The 22,439-nt window shown below is 39.0% G+C and overlaps 1 long non-coding RNA gene across 1 annotated transcript; it reads right to left on the reverse strand.

The window, feature by feature from the left end:
• Positions 1–2,334: 2,334 nt before the first annotated feature.
• On the reverse strand, positions 2,335–5,792 carry LOC122060465. The gene is made up of 2 exons (XR_006134409.1): positions 5,545–5,792; positions 2,335–2,886 (listed from the first exon to the last, which is right to left on the reverse strand). It is a non-coding gene; the product is annotated as an uncharacterized LOC122060465 (long non-coding RNA).
• Positions 5,793–22,439: the final 16,647 nt, after the last annotated feature.

Raw genomic sequence — 22,439 nt, forward strand, 5'->3', positions numbered from 1 at the left:
AAAAAAAAAAAAAAAAAACCAAACAAAAACAAAACTAAAAAAAAAATCTCTTCAACTGACCCCTAAATCAAGAGTTGAGAAATCTGATAATTTTATCCATTAGATTGGCCTGAGATTTTTAGGATTGCTTCCACCCACTACACTGAATGATAATATCAGCTCTTACTCTCATCTCTTATTGATATTCTTGAAGGTTGTATGTTATCAAATCCACTTGTAAGATTCGATTATTTGTGAATTAGTAACCAAATTATACCTGCAAGGTATCTAATTTTACTTGGTAGCCAAACCATTAAGCTGATCATATTTGTCTCTAAAAATAGGTATTGGTCCCTTGTGATGGATCCATGTCTTAGTTATATTTAAAGAATAATGTTAACTTATGTTTATGATGTTGTTTGTGAATGCTTCCAAATGTCCTAATGCAACCGTATATCCGAATTTGTCTAATGATAAGGTCTCTTTGGTCATTTTTAATTGATTTCCTCCATAACACCATTATCACTATCAACATCACCAACCACTAAAATCAAATGAATTAGCCTATGCATCATAGATGCTGCCCCATATGCTAATGCTAACATTTATCCTAATGCAGGATTAATTTGTTTTATTTTCACCCAAATTGTTGTTGTTACAAAAATTTGGAATTTATATGTTTTAATGTTTAATTTGAAGATAAAAAAGCAAATGGTTATCCATTAAGTGGGGAAATAATATTTAAGATTAAGAAGTAGAAGAATTATGCTCGTTTTCTTGCAAGAACGGACTAACAAGATCAGCTACCTAGTCAATATCAAATGTTAATGGCAATATTGAAGGTTCATCAAAGTATGTCAACATACGAAGGAAATGTCAAAAACCAAAAAGGGCATTAGTACATATATCAGAGTCAAGTAGCCATTCGAACAAATTATCTTACTACTGCCCATATGCATCCAATGGTTGTGGATTTTTCTCATGGTGTGAACCTACAGATTCTCCAAGCCTACTGCCTATTATTAAACGTAATCCTAAGACAAGCAATTCCTAGACAAATGTTGGTGAAATATTTCAAGAAGATCAACAGATGAAGGAAGATATGTGTGCTTTAAAGAAAAGTGTGGAGAAATCTTATGGAACAATTAAGATTATAATTTGTGTTCTTGAGGTTGTTTATTTGCTGTCATTAGTTGAAAAATGAAATAAAAAAACTTCCAATAGGGTAGATATATTAAAAAGTTGTAAGGTTTTGAGCTCATTAGGAACAAGGAACAAGTTCTAGTATTAATTAAATATAATTTTTTATGTTGTTAAGCCCGTTGTGTCTTCTTTCTGATTTTTTTTATTAGCATACAAACATATTATGAGTTCTACTAATTCATTTTAGATGAAAAATGATTTGAGTCTCATTTTTTAATAGACATCATTTCTCTTCAAACAAGACCTTGTTGCATATATCTGTACTTACATTATCAAAATACTGTCATAAAAATCATTCAAAATAATGGTCTAAACCTCATGAGAAAAATTTGACAACATTTCTGTTACTACGGGAGCTTATTGATGGACTTGTATATAAAATAACTTTTAATGAACCTATAAACAATAACATAATATCATAGTTATCATTCCAAACTTTAAAGAAACTGTTCATATTCAAAATCTCACACATTGTATTTAAACAATACACAACTTTAAATCAAATAAAATATACTTCATTGTTTCAAATCCCCCAATTCGTTGACACTACAACACCTTGGTTGCCAAACTAAATTTAGTCCCAATCTCTTCCTCTGCATGTCCAACTTTGTCATCTCACTATAACCTAATCATTCATTTTTATTAGCTTCTGCAATTGCTATTGCTTTTGCTGTTTTACTCCTTACGTACTTGGGTGTCAATTGTTATATGGTTCTCTCTTGTGCAGTCTTTTGTGTGTTCATAACAGATGTCTTTGACCTGCTCATTCTTTAAAAGTTGCATATATTAGTCCCTTTATGATCATCCCTGTGCTTTCTCTATATAAGTAAGAATATTTCAGTCACATCTGTCTTAGTAGTAGAACTAATATCAACAAAAAAATATTAGTCATACCTTCACACCAACTGTCCTACTAGTAGAAGCCTTCTTCCCATTCACATCATCTCCTTCAAAAGTCCTCTTGTTGTGGCTTACTTTTTCTCATATGTCATATTTTACGCTTGATGATATTTTCCTGAACACACTACCAGATGCCTCATCAACTTCTTTCTTTTTATTTTTGTGAGGTTTACTGCATCTCCTTTTAAGGTCAAGAGGCTGTGAGATCCCATTGATGTAAGTAATTATCAAATAATTCAAATCTAGAAGCTATTGGATCAACTCTTTATACATTTCTATACATCTCATGACATTATAGAATTCATCACAGTTGTTCTCAATAGTTAATCGCATGTGTGACATAGCTGCTCTTGCATGTATACATGGCAACCCAGTAAATTCCCATACTCTACACCCACATGTTCGATCTATTTAATACACTACAAATCTATTTTGATGGAAATCTACCACCTCAAATGCATATGGACTTGATGAATGGACTACGCAGTCCCTAGACTTCTGTCGAATCTTCTCTAGTTTTTATTGACCACATACATGATTGGATCATCATACACACAACTAAGCTCATATTGATTTAATTTAAACAACCCTATCCATCAACAAAATCCTTATTTGGTCAATCATAGTCATAATTTACTTGTCTCTTAAAGCTGATATCTTGGTTGAAAGATTCTGTAGTATTGTTTGTAACATGATCACTCTTTGATCCAATGTCAAATGCTGCCTAGACCAGAACTTGTGGGTTCTTTCTCCAACCACTCATATGATTCCATGTTAATTTCCTTGATAGCCTTCAAATAGTCCCTGCACCAAAGAAAATCAAGAATTATTTATCAACACAACAGGAAATAGGTTTAAAAGCATAATAATATAAGATGTACTAAATACCTTCTGTTTGTTTGACATGAATGTCAGAATCAAGTCTTCACTACTACTTCCAAGAGCGTCATGTATTGATTTAAGAAAAAATATTTAGCTTTCTTTACATTCAACTTCAATAACATGATAAGCAATGGGGTACAAAGCATTGTTCGTATCAATAGAAACAACAACCAATAGCGCTCCACCATATCTACCCTTGAGGTGGTAGCCATCATGACCAATAAGTGGTCCACATCCTTTAATGAAACCTTCTATGCATGGTTTAAAAGTGACAAACAACCTCTTGAACTTAGGATTCTCTCTCATGTTTTGTCTCTCATACTATAGCTTGAAACTGCTAGCCATTTTCTTTAAAATCAAAGCACCATATTTAGGTAATCTTGAATAAGACAAATTATATTTTCTTGCATTCATTTCTAGGGCCATGTTACTTCCCCTATACACCCTCATGTATAGGAGACCAATTTTGTTATTTTCCCTTAAATAAGTAGTTATTACCTACACAATTAAGTCTGGATTAGAGTTACGTTGAGGAGCAAGCTTCTCAACTATCCACTTCAATATAGCACTATTATTTTTTTATGTCTCTGATACATGAATACTTTTGATTAAATGTCTTAATCATATTTGAATTTCCATTCGCTGTTGGCGATGCATGTACACTCCATGTACAACCCTTTTTCCTTACATATAGCAATTATCCTGGCTTTCTCATTTTTTTGTCTCACAATCTGAAAACATTCATGAATCACAAAATTCTGAAGATGTGCCCTGAAATGGTTCACATTTTTAAATGTAGCCCTTTCTTCAAACTTCAGTTTATTAACATCACCAATAACATCATCTTTAGAATCAAGCTGATATATAGCATCCTGACGGCTATCATCACTAATTTCCTCTTACTCCCTTTCAGAAGTAGTCCCATCAGACAGATTTTCTTCCCTCGAACTTTCATCATCAACATTATCTTCACTCTGTTGATCCCAATCTTCATTGGAATTGATTGGATTGGAATGATTCTTTAGAATTAGTAGCACTATCACTAATTGTCTTCAACACCTCAGAGGCCCTTGTCAAGTTATTACTATTTGCAACACTTGTATCACTGTACCATTAGCTCTTCCATTGACAATAGTAGCAATAGCATTGGCAAAAGCTTTTCTTTTGTCAGTAGTAATAGCAATAGTAGAAGCACTACCAATAGAAACACTACCACTTCTTGTAGCACCAATCATAGTTTTCCAAGCACCACCACCCCTTCTAAAAGGCTGTTTTTCCTACGAATTCCTGCACTAGTCTGTCTTCTTTGGGTAATACCATCAACTGTGGAATCAAATTCCTTAAGATCTTCTCTATGGACAATGGCATTCGTGTAGTCATTCACTAAATGGTTATCCACATGACCATGGCTAACTTCAAGCATACACTTGTAATTTTATTACATCTAGTACACCCAAACCAAACAAATGATACATATGGTACAATCATTTACTACCTCAATAACAAGTTCATTATTAGACACATGTTTGATCTTAAATCTGACATTTCATCCTATAGGTATGCTTAATGACTCAATTGTAGATGTCAGAAACCATGTCCAAGTATGCATACATGTCCGAGTCAATATATTTTCTGAACACTTTCCCACGCTAATTAGATTCTAGGGAAATTATAACAGTCATTGCTGGACAAAGACAAAGAGGACAAGGCAAATTGCTTGAAGTAAGTACTAAGAGTAGTATAACAATAGAAAACAAAGATAAATAAATATTAGACTATATGCAAAAAAAAAAAACACATCCCTAATGCATGTTGATTCTATGTGGGTCTCCATCAATCTAAACCCAGTCTAATTTCCTTTTGAGAATTTGACTAAACAAGAAGAAGCACAATTGTTTGAACATTTTTTGAACTCAGTCAGTGCATCAAAAATTTGAATTGGGAACATAGCACTCTATTTTCATTAAAAATTTTCACTTTCTTCACAGAGTCGGTTTTTAAATATTGTCTACTCCATCTCTGTACAATTTCAGACTTTCCACACTTATGCTTACCTTGGTAATTGGAGCATTGTTTCAAAGCTTGTCAGTTGTTGATACATAATCAAGATCCAAAACAGATCCCATAACTGAGGAATGGAAACCAAGTCTAATTTATTGCAATGAATAGCAAGGCCACCATGCGAGGACAAGTAAGAACACATAGTCCTCGCAGAAGCTGCCTATTCCTCTAATAGAAAGATGAAAAATCCCATACTAGAAATAAGGATGTCTAAGTGCATATAAAGCTTCTGAGAAACAAAGAAAAATATTAATGGATATCCACAAGTTAAGGGTGCTAGAATTAGAATCCTTACCAAAAAAATAAAAAAATTGAAACTCAAATCCGTCATTAAAAATTGATCCGAATTTGGTTTTTAATTCTAAGTTAATGAATTAGCAGCACCAATTTGATTCTATGCGTGAGATGGGTGAAGTAGATTGTGTGGAATGCCCTTAAACTCTTCTTTTTCTAAAACCCTAGACCTAAAGTCCAAATTAATGACAAATAATAAATAGATTCAAGGGGGAAAAAGGCTACCTTTGATTTGCAAAAGTGCTCAATTAGCTTCGTTGATGACAAGAACTCGTTAGCACCTATGGCTTCTTAGTTCTTCATTCACAAACAACTGAAAAATTCAGATTCTCTTGTTGTGAGTCTTCGGAGTTCAGAGAATGGGGTCTTGACTCTTGAAATTCACAAATTAGAGTAGATTTACTCAAACATCGTCGGAGAAGAGGTAGCCTTAGTTTTGCATTTTGTACGTCATTCACCTTTCGCCAGAGAAGATAGAGTGGGGTGGGTTGAAGTAGAAAGGATTGACCTCCTATATCAAGGGTTTGTTTTGAAAGGGTAAAATAGACAAAACACAATATTGAAAGGTAATATGAGTATTATTGAAATATTAGACAAACTTAACGGAGTGAGTCTACTAGTAATTAAAAACTAACATACTATAACGAGATGCAATTTCTAAAAACATAAGGGGATATTTGTAATAAGAGCAAAGTACAGGAGATAGAATGTAAATTACTCAAAAAAATAATTTAGTGGACTAAAGGTGGCTGCCCGGAGGTAGACCTCTTGGCCCTGCCCATTTCTTTTTTATTGTCATGGAAGGCCTTTTTTGGAAGAACTTTATAATAAAGAGTGAATTACACTCCTCTCCATTGGATGTTTCATATATAACACTCAGGCCCTTTGCTAAGTTTGTAATTATAATCGTACCTGTGCTGTTAACACGGTTAGAAGCAAATATTAAATGTCTTTTTTACCCCATTTCCCTTTCTTTAAATATCACTCTTTCTAACCCAAATAAGTTGGATTTCTTGGAGCCGTTGGAGGGAGAATCAACCCATGTTCGGTGTCCCCCTTTCTAAACATTCTGAAATTTTAGTGACCGACAGGCCAGGTATATCGGAACCCTAAATCTGAAAACAGAGAGAAGCGACTGTATAAATATCTCATTTGTGGAAGATGGATTGTTGGTTGTGTGATTTCATTTGATTGTGGCTCTATGGAGGGAACGACAGTTAATTCTGCGGCTATTAACCCTATAAATAAGGGTGAATGAGTTCATAGGATCTGTTCAGGACAAATAATTCTAGATCTCTCATCGGCAGTCAAGGAGTTGGTTGAGAACAGCTTGGATGCCGGTGCTACTAGTATTGAGATTGTTTTAAAAGATTACGGTGAAGAATCATTCAAGGTTATCGATAAGCCCTTTCTAAACATTCTGAAATTTTAGTGACCGACAGGCCAGGTATATCCGAACCCTAAATCTAAAACTGAACTGAAACTCGCTTCAACTTCCAATGAATTTGAAAATTTGCGAGTTCGAAACTTGTTTCCATGTAGCAGGTTCCCTCCACCGTCCACACATATAACACTGGAATCCAAGAAATAGTTTAGAATTTCCCGCCAAAAAAAAAAAAAACCCTGGTCCCGGCCGGGAAGGAAAATATGAGAGCAGGTGGCTCCGTTAGTCCACTCCAGTCTTCCATGGAGAAACACTACGCATCGCCAGCTCGCCCTGCCATTCGATCCGATCTTTGGTTTTATCTTTCAAGCATTTGAATTTGATTTCCATATCTACTTTGAGTTCCAAACAGCTAAAAGGTTTCAAGTTCTTGCCAGACGACTGATCTGCAGATTCTTCAGAAGACAACTCAGCTTCCAACTGCGGAATGTGGAGGTTTTTATAGACGTTCGTATTGAGGGTTGGATATAGCAGATAAAAAACAATTACATCATATCTCTGCAGTTTCGTATATAGGTAACTCTTCCATGATTTCTCAAGGTAGATAATAAGGGTTGAGGGCAAATAGGTCATCTCCATTTGACCACGGGTATTTTGGGGTTTAATGTAAATTTATAACACATGATTCCTCACTTAATGGTTTTTTACTCATGGTCAAAGTACAGATGATAGAATCTAGAACTTACAACTTAGAAGAGAAGAATTTGTAATTACAAACTTCACAAGAAAGGATTGTATAATAGATGAACATCTAAAGGAGGGGAGTGTAATTCATTCTATAATAAATCATTTTTGAGAGATTGTTACGTTGACCCACTTGTAAGACATATTCTCTTTGACGATGACAGTCCTTTGTTCTCGACGCAATAAGCCAATAGCAAAAAATTCGGTTTGGGGTGGAGGGTAGGGGAAGATTATGAGCTGAAGTAACCCAAATTCCATTCACACCAGTTTTAGAGATGGGGGAGTAGGAGCTGCCCCTTTGGGCTCCTTAGGCTGCCAAAGCCGGGGCTGGCTGGTCCAGGTCCTTTTTAGGCTTGGGCTGGCCCTCCCCCAGATTGTTCCAAGGTGGGCCTTGCCGGGTTGGCCAAGGTTTAATCGAATCTTGCCTGTTTCTATTGAAAACCTTAGAAATCTTAGGCTGCGTTTGGTAATGTTTCTATTCCATAAACGACGTTCCGTGTTAAAAATAGAAATTTCAGTTTTTGTATCAAAATGCCTTTTTTTTTTTAACGAAAATAAAAGTCTAGAACGATGGAACTGCCTTTCGTCGTTTCGTCAATTCTCATTTCTAACCATTTTTTTTTTTTTTTTTGAAAAAAAAAATGAAACACACCATAAGTACACCAAACGTTTTATTCCGTTTTTTCATTAATATATTTTATTTCCATAAAATAAAAAAACTCTAAAAACATTTTTTTGAAATGATACCAAACGCAGCCTTAGAATTTTCATTGGTTGCACCATAGGTTGAAATTTTACAAATCTAATGTTATTGGGAAGATAATCTCGAGTACTATCCAATCGAATAAGAATTGGATGTAGATTTGAATAAGTCCTTTTCGAACTATGCTTTCAGGTTCCAAGCTTGTTCTAAAGTGTCATGCACAAAATGATTGATCTTTACACGTAAAATAGAATCATAGTTCCAGGAGAGGGCCAAGTAAAAAAACTCTTAATAAAATTAGCCTAGCGTTTCTTGACTAATCTAATCTGTCTGCTTTATGGGCACAAGTTCTGAAAGCAGATCAATATTTTAATAATTCTGGTTTGTTGGATCCCACTACTTTACCTAAAAACATGACTCTTAATATGAAATAGAATTACTAAAGGTCTGACTTTAATAAAGAAAATAGCATGTTGGAAAGTGGCAGAAAGTGGGAGATGGTAGGAATATATATATATATATTAGAATCATATTTTTTTTTTAAATTATTTGGAATCATCTATTGATACTTCTTGCTGGAAAGTTCAGCCTTGACATAGTTCTAGTAGTACCATGTTTTCCAAAGTTGGTGACTTTAATTATTGACGGTAATTGGAATGTTACTCTTATTAATTTTTTATTTCCTTGTGAGGTGGCTATTGGTATCCTTTGTACATCTCTAAGTAGAAGGCCTTTCAATGATTGCCACTTCACGACCAAGGTGGCAGAAAATTTATTAATTATCTCTCAACCTGGAGTAGCTAATTGGATTTTCAATCGAAGCTTTTAGAATTCTTGATGGACTCTTAAGATACTTCTTTTTTATTCCAGTGATTTATTGTTGGAGGTATAATGTATTAAATTCCATCTGTTCTAAAAGTAGGTTGATTTCAAAAATAGAAACTAATTCCTATTTTCATGTAAGCTTCAAGCCGCTCCTATCTAGGCTTATAGAATGGGCATGTTACAAAAATACTTAGCCAATTATCCATATAACTAATTGAAGACTTACATTTGAACCAAACTTATAGAACTGCAGGCATGGTTTTAAGTATCGGTGTGTATCGTGTCGTACCGGTCGATACGTATCCGTATCGGTAGGCATCGGCACGATACATACCAATACGATACATGAAAATTTTAAAACCCTTATGTATCGACACGTATCCTACGATACACACCGATACGCACCGATACACCACCGATACTCACCGATACATACCGATACTCTATAAAAAATTCAAAATTGAAGTGAAATGTACGTTTCGGTATGTATCGATACGTATCGGTATGTATCGGTACGTATCGATATGTATCGGTATGTATCGATCGATACAGACCGATACGTACCGATACGGTCATAAAATGGCCAAAATGGGTTATTTTTTAGAAAAACACAATTTTTGAGGTGTTTTTGTTCCAAAGTTGCTACCAACTATTTTTCTCTCTAACTAAAGTGGAAATCAAGGTTGGGAACAAGGATTTTACATTTATGGGACAATTACAAACCTTGGATTCTTAGTGCGATACTTTCAATTTGCTGTTTATGCATAATACATGTTATATATAAATTTTTTTAACTATTTTTTTATGCAAAATGTATAAAAAGTGTTTCCTATCCATTTATGTGCATATCTTTAGCGTATCTTAGCGTATCTCCGATACGATACGATACCCTCCAATACGTATCTTAATTTTGGTCGATCGATAGATGACCGATATCGATACTTTAATCCTTGACTGTGGGCCCAATTTGACTCCAAAAAATTGAACCATACCCAAATCCAAAAAAAAATTCTTCTTTCTTTGATCTACATGATATGCTCGACTAGGAAACATTTTGCAACGAAATTCAATGTACATTTTGGCCAAAAAGTCTATTACACAGTGTTGCTGCCAAGAATCTTCTGAAGATTGAACGTCAATCCTCCGATAGCACAGAAGGCAGAGGCTCAGAGATGACTCCGAGATTAGCCCTCCAATGCCCAAGTTAGCGACTCGTGCAATAGTACTGAGAGAACGATAGTGAGCAGGATCGTGACCTTACATTTTCCTGGCTCCTTGGTTCTCTTTTATAGGCTCGGATCATGTAGAGTCCTACTAGAAGATGCCCTTCTGCTTCTATGAAACTTGGGGAGATTTGGAGGATCTTATCTCGTAAGTCTCCTCTTTCTATGGGGAATATTCCCTTTCTTTGGGAGTTGTCATTCCTCTCTCCTTCAGATGGGTAGAGTTCTACTCTATTACAGAAGGAGCACTGAGATCCCCCATGGTCTTGGTATCCACAGCTATTGGCTTCCTATGGTCAATTCAAATTCCTTTTAGATTCAAACATGCAGTTGGATGCCACATGTCAGTATCTCGCTGGGTGATCAATCTTTTGCCTATTAGAAGGCCCCTTATTCCCTTTGTGGGAAGTCCTTCCAGTGGAAGTAAAGGTACAACCCCTGAGGTAGATCCAGAATTTTCCTTCGGTCTTGTTTGTTCGGTTTCGGCCTTGACTCTTCAAGCATGTCTGCTCGGCCTTGGCCTGAGCCCCCCAAACGAGGGCTCCTCTTTTTTTTTTTTTACTCATGTGGCTGACTCATGAATGCCTCGAAAATCTCCTCTGGGTGATGTGGCACAGTCATAAATGCCTGGAGGAGTCAGACCGTCTCCACTCACTTTATTCCTCAATAGGTACCTTACTCTTCAATTTTGCAAAGCTCTTGTCCTTCAATTTTCACCAGTGAGTCCTTCGATTTTCACTAGTAAGAGCTTCGGTTTTCAAGGTAAGTCTTTTGGTTTTCACCTTATGTCTAATCGTACCAGTAGGAGATCATCGTCCTTCGATCAAACTCTTTCTGACTCTAGAGGACGATTTAAGGAGTGTACAAGGTATGTCTTTGGACTCTTCTCCTGAGCTACTATCATCAAGGGACTCTTCTACCCTGGCCTTTCATCATGGGGATGAGGCCTCTTCTTTCCATCACGGGGGAAGGTATCTCGCTTGAGGACGACGCAGACGATGGTGCCCTTTGAGAGGGCCTCTTTGAGGCGAGGGCCAATAATGATGACGCCCTTGATGTCAATGCTCCGAACATTGTGTCCACCATATCAGACACCGAACTCAAAGAACTAAGGGTTCAACATGGGTCCCTAATTCCCTTATTGTGAGGGTGGCCAACCTATCAATAGGGAAAGTTATAGGAACCCCGAGGAGTTGTGTTTGTATAAAGAGTTTCTCAAGGAGGGGCTTCAACTCCCCTTTCATTCCTTCGTCACCCCGATCTTTCCTCATTGCGGGATTTGCCCTACCCAACTCACGCCTAATGGGTATCGGAAGGTCTTGAGTTTTATCCTTTTCTTCACTCTTCATAGGAGGTCTCTGTCGTTGGCCATGTTTGTTAATTGCTTCACTATTCACGCATACTAAGAGTGATTTGGGATGATACTATTTCAGCCCCCGTAAGAACATAAAGCTGCTGAACCAATACCCCTCAATCCATGGGTGGAAGCTTAAGTTCTTCATGACGTCATCGGAGGGACTTCCCTTCGGCACGGTGTGGGACTTCCCTAACCTATAGTCGGTGAACACTACCCCAGCCCTCTCCAAAGATAGGCTCCACTATCCTCCCATCGATTCCGAAAGGCTTCAATTTGACATTGTCCTCTTCAGGTTTGGGCTTAGCCTTGGTGAGTCTTAGGCACATATGAGTCCCTATTACTTGTTTATTTTCTTTTCCTGACTTTGCTTCATTTTCTTTTGTAGTGCAACCCACGAAAGCTCAGTACAAGGAGTTTGTGGCTCGTATGTAGGCCTAGATGAAGGAGCAATAGTGGGAGAAGCAAAAGGGCAAGCGAAAGGACCCAAGCGCCAACACCTCGAGGGAGAAGAAGAAGGCAAAAGTTTTCGATCCTCCCATCGAGATCATCCAGGATCTTTCTGCTCCAATGCAGGGCGAGACTCACCCCATCGAGGTGCCTACTGGTAGTGAGCCTCATCTTTGGAGCCCACCTGGGTTTTGGGGATGACCGAGGTTGAATTTAACCCTGGATGGTCTATCAAGGTGAACTAGACCTATGTCATTGGAAGGGTGGCATGTGAGCTCGTTTAGAAGGGAAGCCTTCTGAAAGATGTGGCCATGTGCAACGGGAGAGCACTTCCGCCATGGTCACAAATACTTGCACCTTTCTAGTGGGGGTACGTTTTCTGTCTTCGGTGCTTGTTTTCTTTATTGCTTGTTTTCCTTTTCTAAGTGTGAGAGTACATGCAGATGAACAACCACGTGGCCCAGCTAATCCTTTGGGCGGAGGAGCTGGCTCAGGATTTGGAGGGGTCCGAACGGGAAAGGTCCACCTTGGTGAATGAGCGTTCGGTGCTTTTTGAGAAGGTGGAGCATTTGGAGGTTGACATGGAGCAACTCTGAAAGGATCATGCCCAAAAGCTCCAAAATCTGAAGGCCAAGAATGCCGACAAGCTTTGGAATGCTATGGCTCGGGCGGTAGAGCTATTCAAGAATTCGAAAGAGTTCCAGACCATCGCTTTTATAGGGCTGCTCTGGGGTATGTTGCTAGAGCCACCGAAGTTCGAGATTGGATTCGGGACCATTACCCGGAGATCTCCTTTGAGGGTAGTGGCCTCATCTTCCAGCATGAACTAGAGGCCACCCAAGCTCCTTCGATGACTGAGGTGGTGAGGGAAGAGGAAGACGGTCAGGAGGTTAAAGGGGACATTAGGCCTCCTTGTGAGCTACCCGCCACCCTGGGTCATGGTGATTCAGACCATAAGGGTCCCCAACGCTCCAAGGAGATGGTTGTGGACAAGTAGTTCCTTCTTCTCCCTTTCTTCTCTTTTTTTATAATCGCCCTTTCGGGCTTTCTTTTCATTTTCTTGGCCTTTCAAGCCTTCTTCAATGTACTAGCACTCTTTGGGACTTTTGCTTTTAACAGAATGTGACTCTTGCTTTTTATTTTTTGTACCTAAGTATTATGTCTCTTTGTTTTCTTTTTTTTTTGGCTAAGAATTCTATCAACATTGAGCTCCCTTGTCAAACCCGAGGGAGGACCCTTCGGTACATTGCCTTTGGCTTTGGCTTGAGTTCCCTCTTAGGGGAGGATCTTTCAGCGCCTCAGTCCATCATGACCTTGCCGGGGGTAGGCCCTTATCTTGGTTGGCTGCCTTACTCACCGTGGGTGTGCCCTCGGCTCTATGCGTCATGACTTCGATCTCGACTAGCAATACGACTTCAGTGTCGTAGGTCAGGGTGAAGGGAGTTTCTACTGTGGCGAACCTATCGGTTGTCCTATAAGCCCAGAGGATACTGTGCAACTTGTTTGCCCAAAGTCCTTTGTTTCGTTTAGGATTTTCTTTATTCCTTGGAGCGGGGTACAATTTGTTACCTCAGTCAGTCCATTAGTAGGAGGATACCCGACGAATGTCTTTCTATGCTCAATGTCGAGGCTCACAGAATGCCCCAAAGGTTGGGTTGGAAAACTGGGTCTCATTGTCGGTGACACTATCCTGGGTATTCTGAATCAGTAGACCCTTGCTTTGGAAGAAGTCTCGAATGTTCTTCTCTGTTATCATGGCTGGTGCTTCAGCCTCTGCCCACTTCATAAATTAATCAACTACCACCACTGTGAACTTTATTTGCCTTGTCGCTAGTGGGAACGGCCCAAATATATCCATTCCTTACATAGAGAAAGGGCTAGACATCAAAGATAACTCTGTCGCATATTGCCAAGGTACTGATGCGAATAACTGGCATTTCAAGCACTTTTTGACAAAATCCTTGGTGTCTCTTTTCATCGTTGTCTAGAACAGTCGTTGCCGTAATATTTTATGGGCCAATGCCTTGGCGCCTAGGTGTTGTCCGCAAATCCCTTCCTATACTTCACTGAGTGCGTATTCTGCGTCAGCCGAATCAAGGTACTTGAGGTAGGGCATAGTAAATCCTATTTTGTACAAAGTTTCTCCATTCAGCACAAAGTGGGTGGACCTGATCCGTATCTTCCTGGCTTCGTCTCTATCTTCAGGGAGTATCCCTTCCCTTAGATATTTCATTATGGGATCCATCCAGCAAGGGAGACTTTATTCTACAGGCAGTAGCTCCTGGCTACCTTCGATGTTTGGACAAGATAATACTTCGAAGTATACCGATCGCCTGAGCTCTGTGAAGTCTGAAGTTGCTAGCTGTGACAATGCATCTGTGCTGGTGTTCTCGTTTTGTGGTACTTGTCTTACCTCAAATTCCTCAAAGTTGGCAGCTTTTTCCTACACTTTCTTAAGTAACCTATCATCCTCGGTTCTTTTGCTTCTTAGTTGCTATTTACTTGGCATATTATAAGCTGCGAGTTGCTATGCACTATCAACCTTTACACCATCACTACTTTTGCCAGATCCATTATGGCTTTTAGAGCCTCGTATTCTACCTCATTATTGGAAGAACTAAAATCGAACCGCAGCGCATATTCAACTTTAAACCCTTTAGGACTGGTAAGGATGAGACCATCTCCGCTCCCTACTGTGTTCGAGGCGCCATCCACATATAATGTCCATGCCATGTCCTTCACCACTTATAGTGGTTCTTGTTCTCCCTCTAAGAAGGCGATTTCGGCTATGAAGTCAGCTAGGGCCTAAGCCTTTATAGCAGTTCTAGGTTTAAATTGGATGTTGAACTCTCCCAATTCCATAGCCCAGTTTATCATTCGGCCTGACACATATGGTTTCTACAGTATCTTCTTCAGGGGCTGATCTAGTATTATACGGATTATGTGTGAATGGAAGTAAGGCCTCAATTTCCTTGTTGCTATTACAAGTGAGTACACCACTTTTTTCCACTTTTCTATACCTTGTTTTTGCGTTAAGTAATGTCTGACTGATATAGTAGATTGGCCTATGTTGCTTCCCTTCTTCCTTCAACAAGACTGTGCTTACTGCAATGATAGACATGGCTAGGTACAACTGCAAGATGTCTCTTATGTTTGGCTTTGTTAGCAGCGATGGAGCCATTAAGTACTCTTTTAACTGCCCAAAAGACCTTTCACATTCTTCTAAATTAGACCCTTCAAGGCTTTGAAGAATGGGAGGCATTTGTCGGCCGACCGAGACATAAAATGGCCCAATGACACAATTCTCCCTACCAACTCTTGCACTTCTTTCACATTACGTGGGGATTTTATCTCCTGGATAGCTCATATTTTTGTAGGATTGGCTTCGATTCTCCTTTTCGATACTATGAAGCACAGGAACTTCCCTGATGTGATACCGAAGGCGCATTTTGTAGGGTTCAGCTTATGCCATATTCCCTCAGTACCCAGAATGCCTGGTCTAGATCTCGGATGTGGTGGTCTGGCTTTCAGATTTTGACCAACATATCGTTTATATACATTTCCATAGTCTTACTGATCATCCCTTTGAAGATCTTGTTCACCAATCTATAATAGGTGGCTCCCACATTCTTTAACCCAAAGGGCATCACCTTGTAGCAGTACAACCAGCATTCTGTTATGAAGGAGGTCTTTAGGATGTCGTCCTCACACATTTTGATTTGATTGTACCCTGAATAGGCATCCATGAAGCTCAATACTTCATGTTCCGAAGTAGCGTCAATTAACAGGTCTATCTTCGGAAGGGGTAGCTATCCTTCGGGCAAGCTTTGTTTAGATCTGTAAAGTCTATACAGACTCTCCATTTTCCATTTTCCTTTGGAACCATCACCACGCTGGAGATCCACTTGGGATATCAGATTTCCCGGATGAATTTTTCTTTTTGTAGTTTATCTACTTCTTCATCTATCTTTTTTCTGCCGCTCGGGGGCGAAGGTCATCTTTTTCTAGTGCACATGTTTCTTTACGGGATCAACACTTAACTAATGCTCTATTACCTCTTGTACTATCCCAGGCATGTCTGAAGCAGACCAAGCGAAAACGTTTGAGTTATCCCAGAGGAACGCGATGAGCTCATCGCATCACACCTTTTGCATTAACGCTCTAACCTAGACTTGGAGGGTATTATCTCCTTCTTCAATGTTGACCAGGATAAGGTCCTTAGCTGGCTGTCCTCTTTGTTGACTGAAGTCGTCATGCAAATCTTTGATGGGTAATGCCTTGTTCACCTTTTCTTTTCTCCAGAATGTGGTAGCGTAACACTTTTGGGACAACTCTTGGTCACCTCAGAATTCTCTAACCCTATTTTTCTGCGGGAATTTCATCTTGAGATGTAGAGTGGAAACAATGGCTTTTAGTAGGTTTAAGCCAACTTTTACAAGTATGGCGTTGTAGGTAGAGGTGATGTCGACCACCAGGAAGTTAATCATAACCGTCACTTGGCAGTCTCCTGTTTCAACTCTTACCGAAAACTCGATTAATCCTTTGACTTTTACTGAGGCACCAAAGAACCTTTACAGAGGGTGTTTGACTTTCTTTAGCTTTTCTTTACTCATGCTCATCTTCTGGTAGGCTTAAAGGAATAGGATATCAATTGAACTGTTGTTATCTACTAAAATCCTTTCACCTTAAAATTGGCTATTGTCAAGGGGTATTTGTATGCCTTCTAGGTCATCATCCGAAAAGGAGATTATCGCCAATATTTTTGCTTTCTTATTTGACTATTCAGTCACATGTACACTTTTAGCATGGGCCTAATCCTTTCTAGTTGAGAGGGAACTTTCTCCCATTACTAGTTCTCCGTTGATGGTAGCTACAACTCGGGTTGGAGTATCTTGGTTGTCTTGGGGACGAGGCTCAGCCCGCTCTGGTGTTGGGCTTCTTTGCCTTTCTCGGTCATCTCTGTGACCAGGTCTCTCCTTATGCGATGACCTATTCTTCCTCCTGGCGATTGTCTCTTCGATTTCTCTGATCATCCCTTATATCGATTGAAGAGTCTTCTTTCTCCCTATCCACAAACTGGCCTAGGTATCTTCTTTGGATCTTACTTTCTATCTCCCCCTTCAAGTTCCTACAGTCTTCAATGTCATGGCCATGATCCTTATGAAAGTAACATTTTTTGTCCATATTATGCCTCTCGGGGTGTCGTTCCATCTTCCTCGACTATTTGAGGACTCTGGCATTTGGGGAATCCTTTATTTGCATCAATACTTCAGTCGTCCTATGGTTGAGGGGCATACCTCTCAAAATTCTTCGATGGACTGGGTGCATGGTCATGTTCTGAACACTACCTTTTCCCTTAAGAGGCCTTATTTTCTTCTCTTGAAGCCCATTTTTTCCCATCTTTTCCTTGACTTCTTCGTCGCCTTCAAGGGTCTCTTCCATATGGATGTACTTTTCACATCAAGCCTTTAGTTTGGCCAGGTTCCTTGGTCCGCGCTTTGCCAGGGATATTTTTAATTCTTTATCTTTGACTCCCCATAGGAGGGCCATGAATTCTTCCTTTGCGTCTAGGCCCTTGATCTCTAGCTTTTCCCTATGGAAGCGTTATATGTACTCCCGCAGCGATTCTCCCGTGCGCGTCTTGATATTCAGCAAATTAACCGTGATCTTTTGAAGGAGTTGGATGCTTGACAAGCCCTTAATGTAGACATGGCTCAACTCGCTAAAGCTATAGATCGATTTAGGAGGCAGACAGTTTTACTATGATCTTGTGATTGCTCTAAAGGTCAAGGGTAATGCAAGGGTAACGCATGGCACATGATGTTCTTTGAGACCTGATAGAATTGCATTGCAACCTTGAATCCTTCCAGGTTATCGATGGGGTCTCCCATTCCATCATAAGTGTTAGACTTCGGCATACGGAACCCAGCAAGGAGCGGATCCCTTATGACTTCATTAGCTAATGCCATGTCATTAGTGAGGTTTGGCTCATACATCCCACCTTGTTATCTACGACTCTTTGGATTTCATCTTTCAAGTCAAGAATCATTTGCTTCAACCCCTGATCGTCGTCCCCCTAGTGTGGTTCCTCTTGCCTCACGTCCGTGGTGTGTAGCACCCTTTCTTTGTGCACTGGTTTTTCTTTCGCCACTCAACTAAGAGGATTTCGCTCAAACCTTACCGACCTCGAACTGCTTTGGTCTTTGTCCTAGGCCTACTCTGGTTGGACGCTAGGGTCTCTCGCTGTCTTATTACTCATCTGGGTAACGGCCTTCGAGACTTCACGCATTGTATGTACCAATCGGTCGTACTCTGTTGGAGTACATCAAACTGAGCCCCCATAACAGGTGCTTGGCCTTCTGCTGGATCAAACAGTGGGTTGGTAGCCATATGTTCTTAGGCCTTAGATGAATGCTAATCACCTTGGGAGCCTTTTTGGTTATCAATATGTTGTCATTCATCCTCGGTAGCCAGAGTTGGTTGGGGTGTTGAAGGCTTCCTGCATTCATGTTATATGTGCTTGTGTTGTCTTCCTTCAGTATGTTCTGTTTAGCATCACTCTCATGTTCCCACGGACAGCACCAATCTATTGCCTCCAAGAATCTTATAGATATTGAACGTCAGTCCTACAATAGCACAGAAGGTAGAGGCTTAGAACTGATTTCGAGATTAGTCCTCTAACGCCCAAGTTAGAGAATCGTGCAATAGTATTGAGAGAACGATATTGAGCAGGATCGTGACCTTACCTTTACGTGGCTCCTTGGTTCTCTTTTATAGGCTCAAATCCTATAGAGTCCTACTAAGAGACATCCTTCTACTTTTGAGGAACTTGGGGTGGTTTGGAGGATCTTATCTCATAAGTCTCCTCTTTCCATAGGAAATGTTCCCTTTCTTTGGGAATTGTCTTTCCTCTCTCCTTCAGATGGGTTCTACCAAGACTCTACTATAGAAGGAGGACTTATATCCCCCATGATCGTGGCATCTGCAGCTATTGGGTTCCTATGGTCAATTCAATTTCCTTCTAGATTCAGACGTGTGGTTTGATGCCACGTGTCAGTATCTCATTGGGTGATCAATCTTGTGCCTATTACATAGTTGTTCAAGAATGCCATAATGGTCTATGCTGCCATAAGGATGAGTTATTTAGAAATTTTAATGGTTGGATAAGAAGGTTTACCACCTGTATTTAGAACTTAGATTTTTTTTTTTTTCATTTTTCACTTATATTCAACCATTTTCATACTTGGCTTCACACTGAATTTTTAGAAAAATATTTCTCTATGTATAATCATTTGAGCTGAAACTTGATCGATACTAATCCAGCTCAGTATCAGATCTTTTGAGATTGGATGAATTTTAAAATCAATTTTTGGTCTTTTTACCCTTAGATTGTATCACTGGAAGAATATCGAATTGGTCAAGACTCAAGATTGATCTTGACCAATACCAATCCAATCTTTTTGATTTTGATTGATTCAATCCAATTTTTAAAACTACGGAGGAGAAACCCAAAGACCAGCCTAGATACAAATTTTGAGACCCCACATGATTTGTTATATTTGGAAAAATTACAAACATACATGCATAGCTTCCCTAGGTAGTGTGGATGTGTAAAGTTATATACTCATATGGACTTCACAATGTGTCAAAGAAAGTTGAAAAAGTCAACTCTGATAACCAATGGAAATACAAAAGAGGAAGTCATAAAAATGGTGGACCACAAAAGTTGACATGTGCTCAGTTCACAAGGTAATCTACCATTCTAATGCATGGTTCTAAAACTTGGGAACTGTCATGGGATTGGTCAATGCCGATATCAATTCAAATCAGCTTGGATTGGATAGATCTACCTCTATATTTTTTTATTTTATTTTTTTATTTATTTTTTGGATAATTATTTGGACACCCTCTGTATTGTTTAGGTTGCTTGACATCCCAAACTATTGAATATATAACTTGAAGCCCCATGAAACCTGACGATGTTAGTCTGCTATTAGTGGTTGAAATGAAAAAGAACATTTTACCCTTATAAGTTATTTTACTAAAACTTATGAAGTTAAAATGACCAACGTACCTTTTAAATGTGTTAACCTTACAAAATCCAACTCAATTTAATTAGTGGGTGAAGGGATTCCCTTCCACCCATCTTCTAAATCAATTCCTTTACAAAACCATATAAAAAATTAGGGCATATTCATCTCTACAGTTTTACACCACAATCAAGTCCACCACCACCACCCGCTCCCCTCTGACCACCGCCTTTGCCTTCAAAACCGAACTAATGGAATGAAGGAGAGACAGAAATTAGGGCATCTTAGCTCTGGAACCGAACTAATGAAATTATGCATGTATCTTTCTACTCCTTTAGATTCCATCCCTTCTACAGTACACAAATCCTCCATTTTAATTTACCATAATTTTCCTATTCAACAATTTGAACCATGATTTTCATCTCTTTCAGTGGTCGGGGTTTAGGGAAACCCTTTTTTGTTCCCTCGACTAACACAATAGGTAGTATGCTTTTGATGTGGTCTGTGGATATACTTTAGTATAGTGATTGGCTCATTCACTTCTTACTTCCTCCCTCTTCTCAACAGTTTTAGTGGACAGCTACAATGAGTTCCTTAAATGCTAAGCAACATCTAAGGAATCAGTAGTGGGCATCTCTCAAAGCATCAAGTGATCATTTTCTCATCCATGGCTAGTATTTGGAGACTGAAATTCTTTACCCTCATCAACTGATGAAAAAGGTGGCCATCCATGTACTCAAACACAGTTCCTTCCAATGTTGGAGTTCATCAATTCAGCTTCTCTATCTAATCTTCTTATTTGTGGTTATCCCTTTACATGGAGCAACAAGAGGAAGGGAATTTATAGAATTGAAGAGTGGCTTGACCGCAACTTGGCTAATCAGGAATGGCTCACATTGTATCCCTCTTCTAAAATTATTCATGAGATCATGCCTTCCTCTAATCATAGGGCAATCATATTAAATATATTAGGGAATGAAAATTCATCTTCATAAGCCCTTTAGATTTCCGGCTTCATGCAGGCGAGTTGTAGCTTGCAATCCAAACTGAGGACGGGTTTTTGGAGTTAAATCACCCTCGTGGGATCGCGACCCTTGTCCTGTCCATTGTAGCACGTGTGTCACCCAGGTCATGAGGGGCATGATAACTTGACGTCATCCTCATCTTCGTTTGGCTTATCACCAGTAGTCTGTTTAGGGTTTCAAACTCAACGGTGGTAACTAAACACGAGGGTTACGCTCATTGCAGAAATTTTTTGCTTCTTGAATCGTCTTTTGAGAAGGTGGCAGATGAGGCATGGAATCAACTTCTCTGTGCAATAAGTTCTCATCTCTTGCCATGAAATTGAGGTATTGGAAAAAATGTACAGTGGGAAATATTCAGAATTGTATATCTCAACTTAAACATTAGTTGAATGTCCACTATAATATTTCTATTCACAATCACATTGACTTTTGATTTTCCAAAGAAGTTGCATTATTGCTGAACTAAGGACAAAAATCCTCTGCAATTCCCCATCGGTGCAATTCTGTGAAATACCCATCTCAGTGATTGACACGTGTCACATACCAAATGAACGGTCCAGATGTTATTCAACTTATAAAACCAATTTGAACCGAATCAGTGAAGAACCGTATTTGAACCAAACCGTATCACAACAAACCGGTTTGGTTCATAAATTTGAAATAAAATGTCTCCTCTTTCGACTCTCTCTCTTTCTCTCTCACGACTCTCTCTCTTGTTACGATTTGGTACAAACCCTAACCATCTCTGTCGACTCTCCCTCCCTCTCTCTCTCGACTCTCTCGATCTCGCTCTCGCTCTCAACTCTCTCCCCTTTGTCGACTCTTCCTCTCTGTCGACTCTTCATCGCTTGACTCCTCACTCTCTCTCTCTGTTTCTTGCTCAACTCGCTCTCTCCTTGTGTTACGAAGCGTTCTTTGCAAAGGTATGAAATACGATTCGAAGAATGAACATTTCTCTCTTTCATGTAAATATTAATGTCTCTGCAAAGCCTTCTCTCTCTCTTTTACATTGTAGTTTGAACAAAGTTGCTCTGTGGTTTTGAATGTTGAAATATTAGGTTTTCTGTTCAATAAAATTTCAATTTCAATATTTTTATTTGCTTGTTGTCTCTCTGTCTCTGTTCCTTGCTCGATTCGCTATCTCTGAAATTGAAATTTTTTTGAAGTATTTATGAACCACTTATCGGTGACATATGACATATAAAGGATATTCTATAAACCATACATTGATGTTTGCTTTTTGCCTTGAATTTTTTTTTACTAGTTTCCTTTTGGCATCTTCTCTTATATCATGTTAATTTAAGCATTACATACTCGGACTCCTACATACTCTGTAGAGTATATTGTCCATCAAATATCCATATCAATTATATTTTTTTTGT

This window comes from Macadamia integrifolia, chromosome 14, assembly GCF_013358625.1.
Source record: "Macadamia integrifolia cultivar HAES 741 chromosome 14, SCU_Mint_v3, whole genome shotgun sequence".
NCBI classification, from domain to species: domain Eukaryota; kingdom Viridiplantae; phylum Streptophyta; class Magnoliopsida; order Proteales; family Proteaceae; genus Macadamia; species Macadamia integrifolia.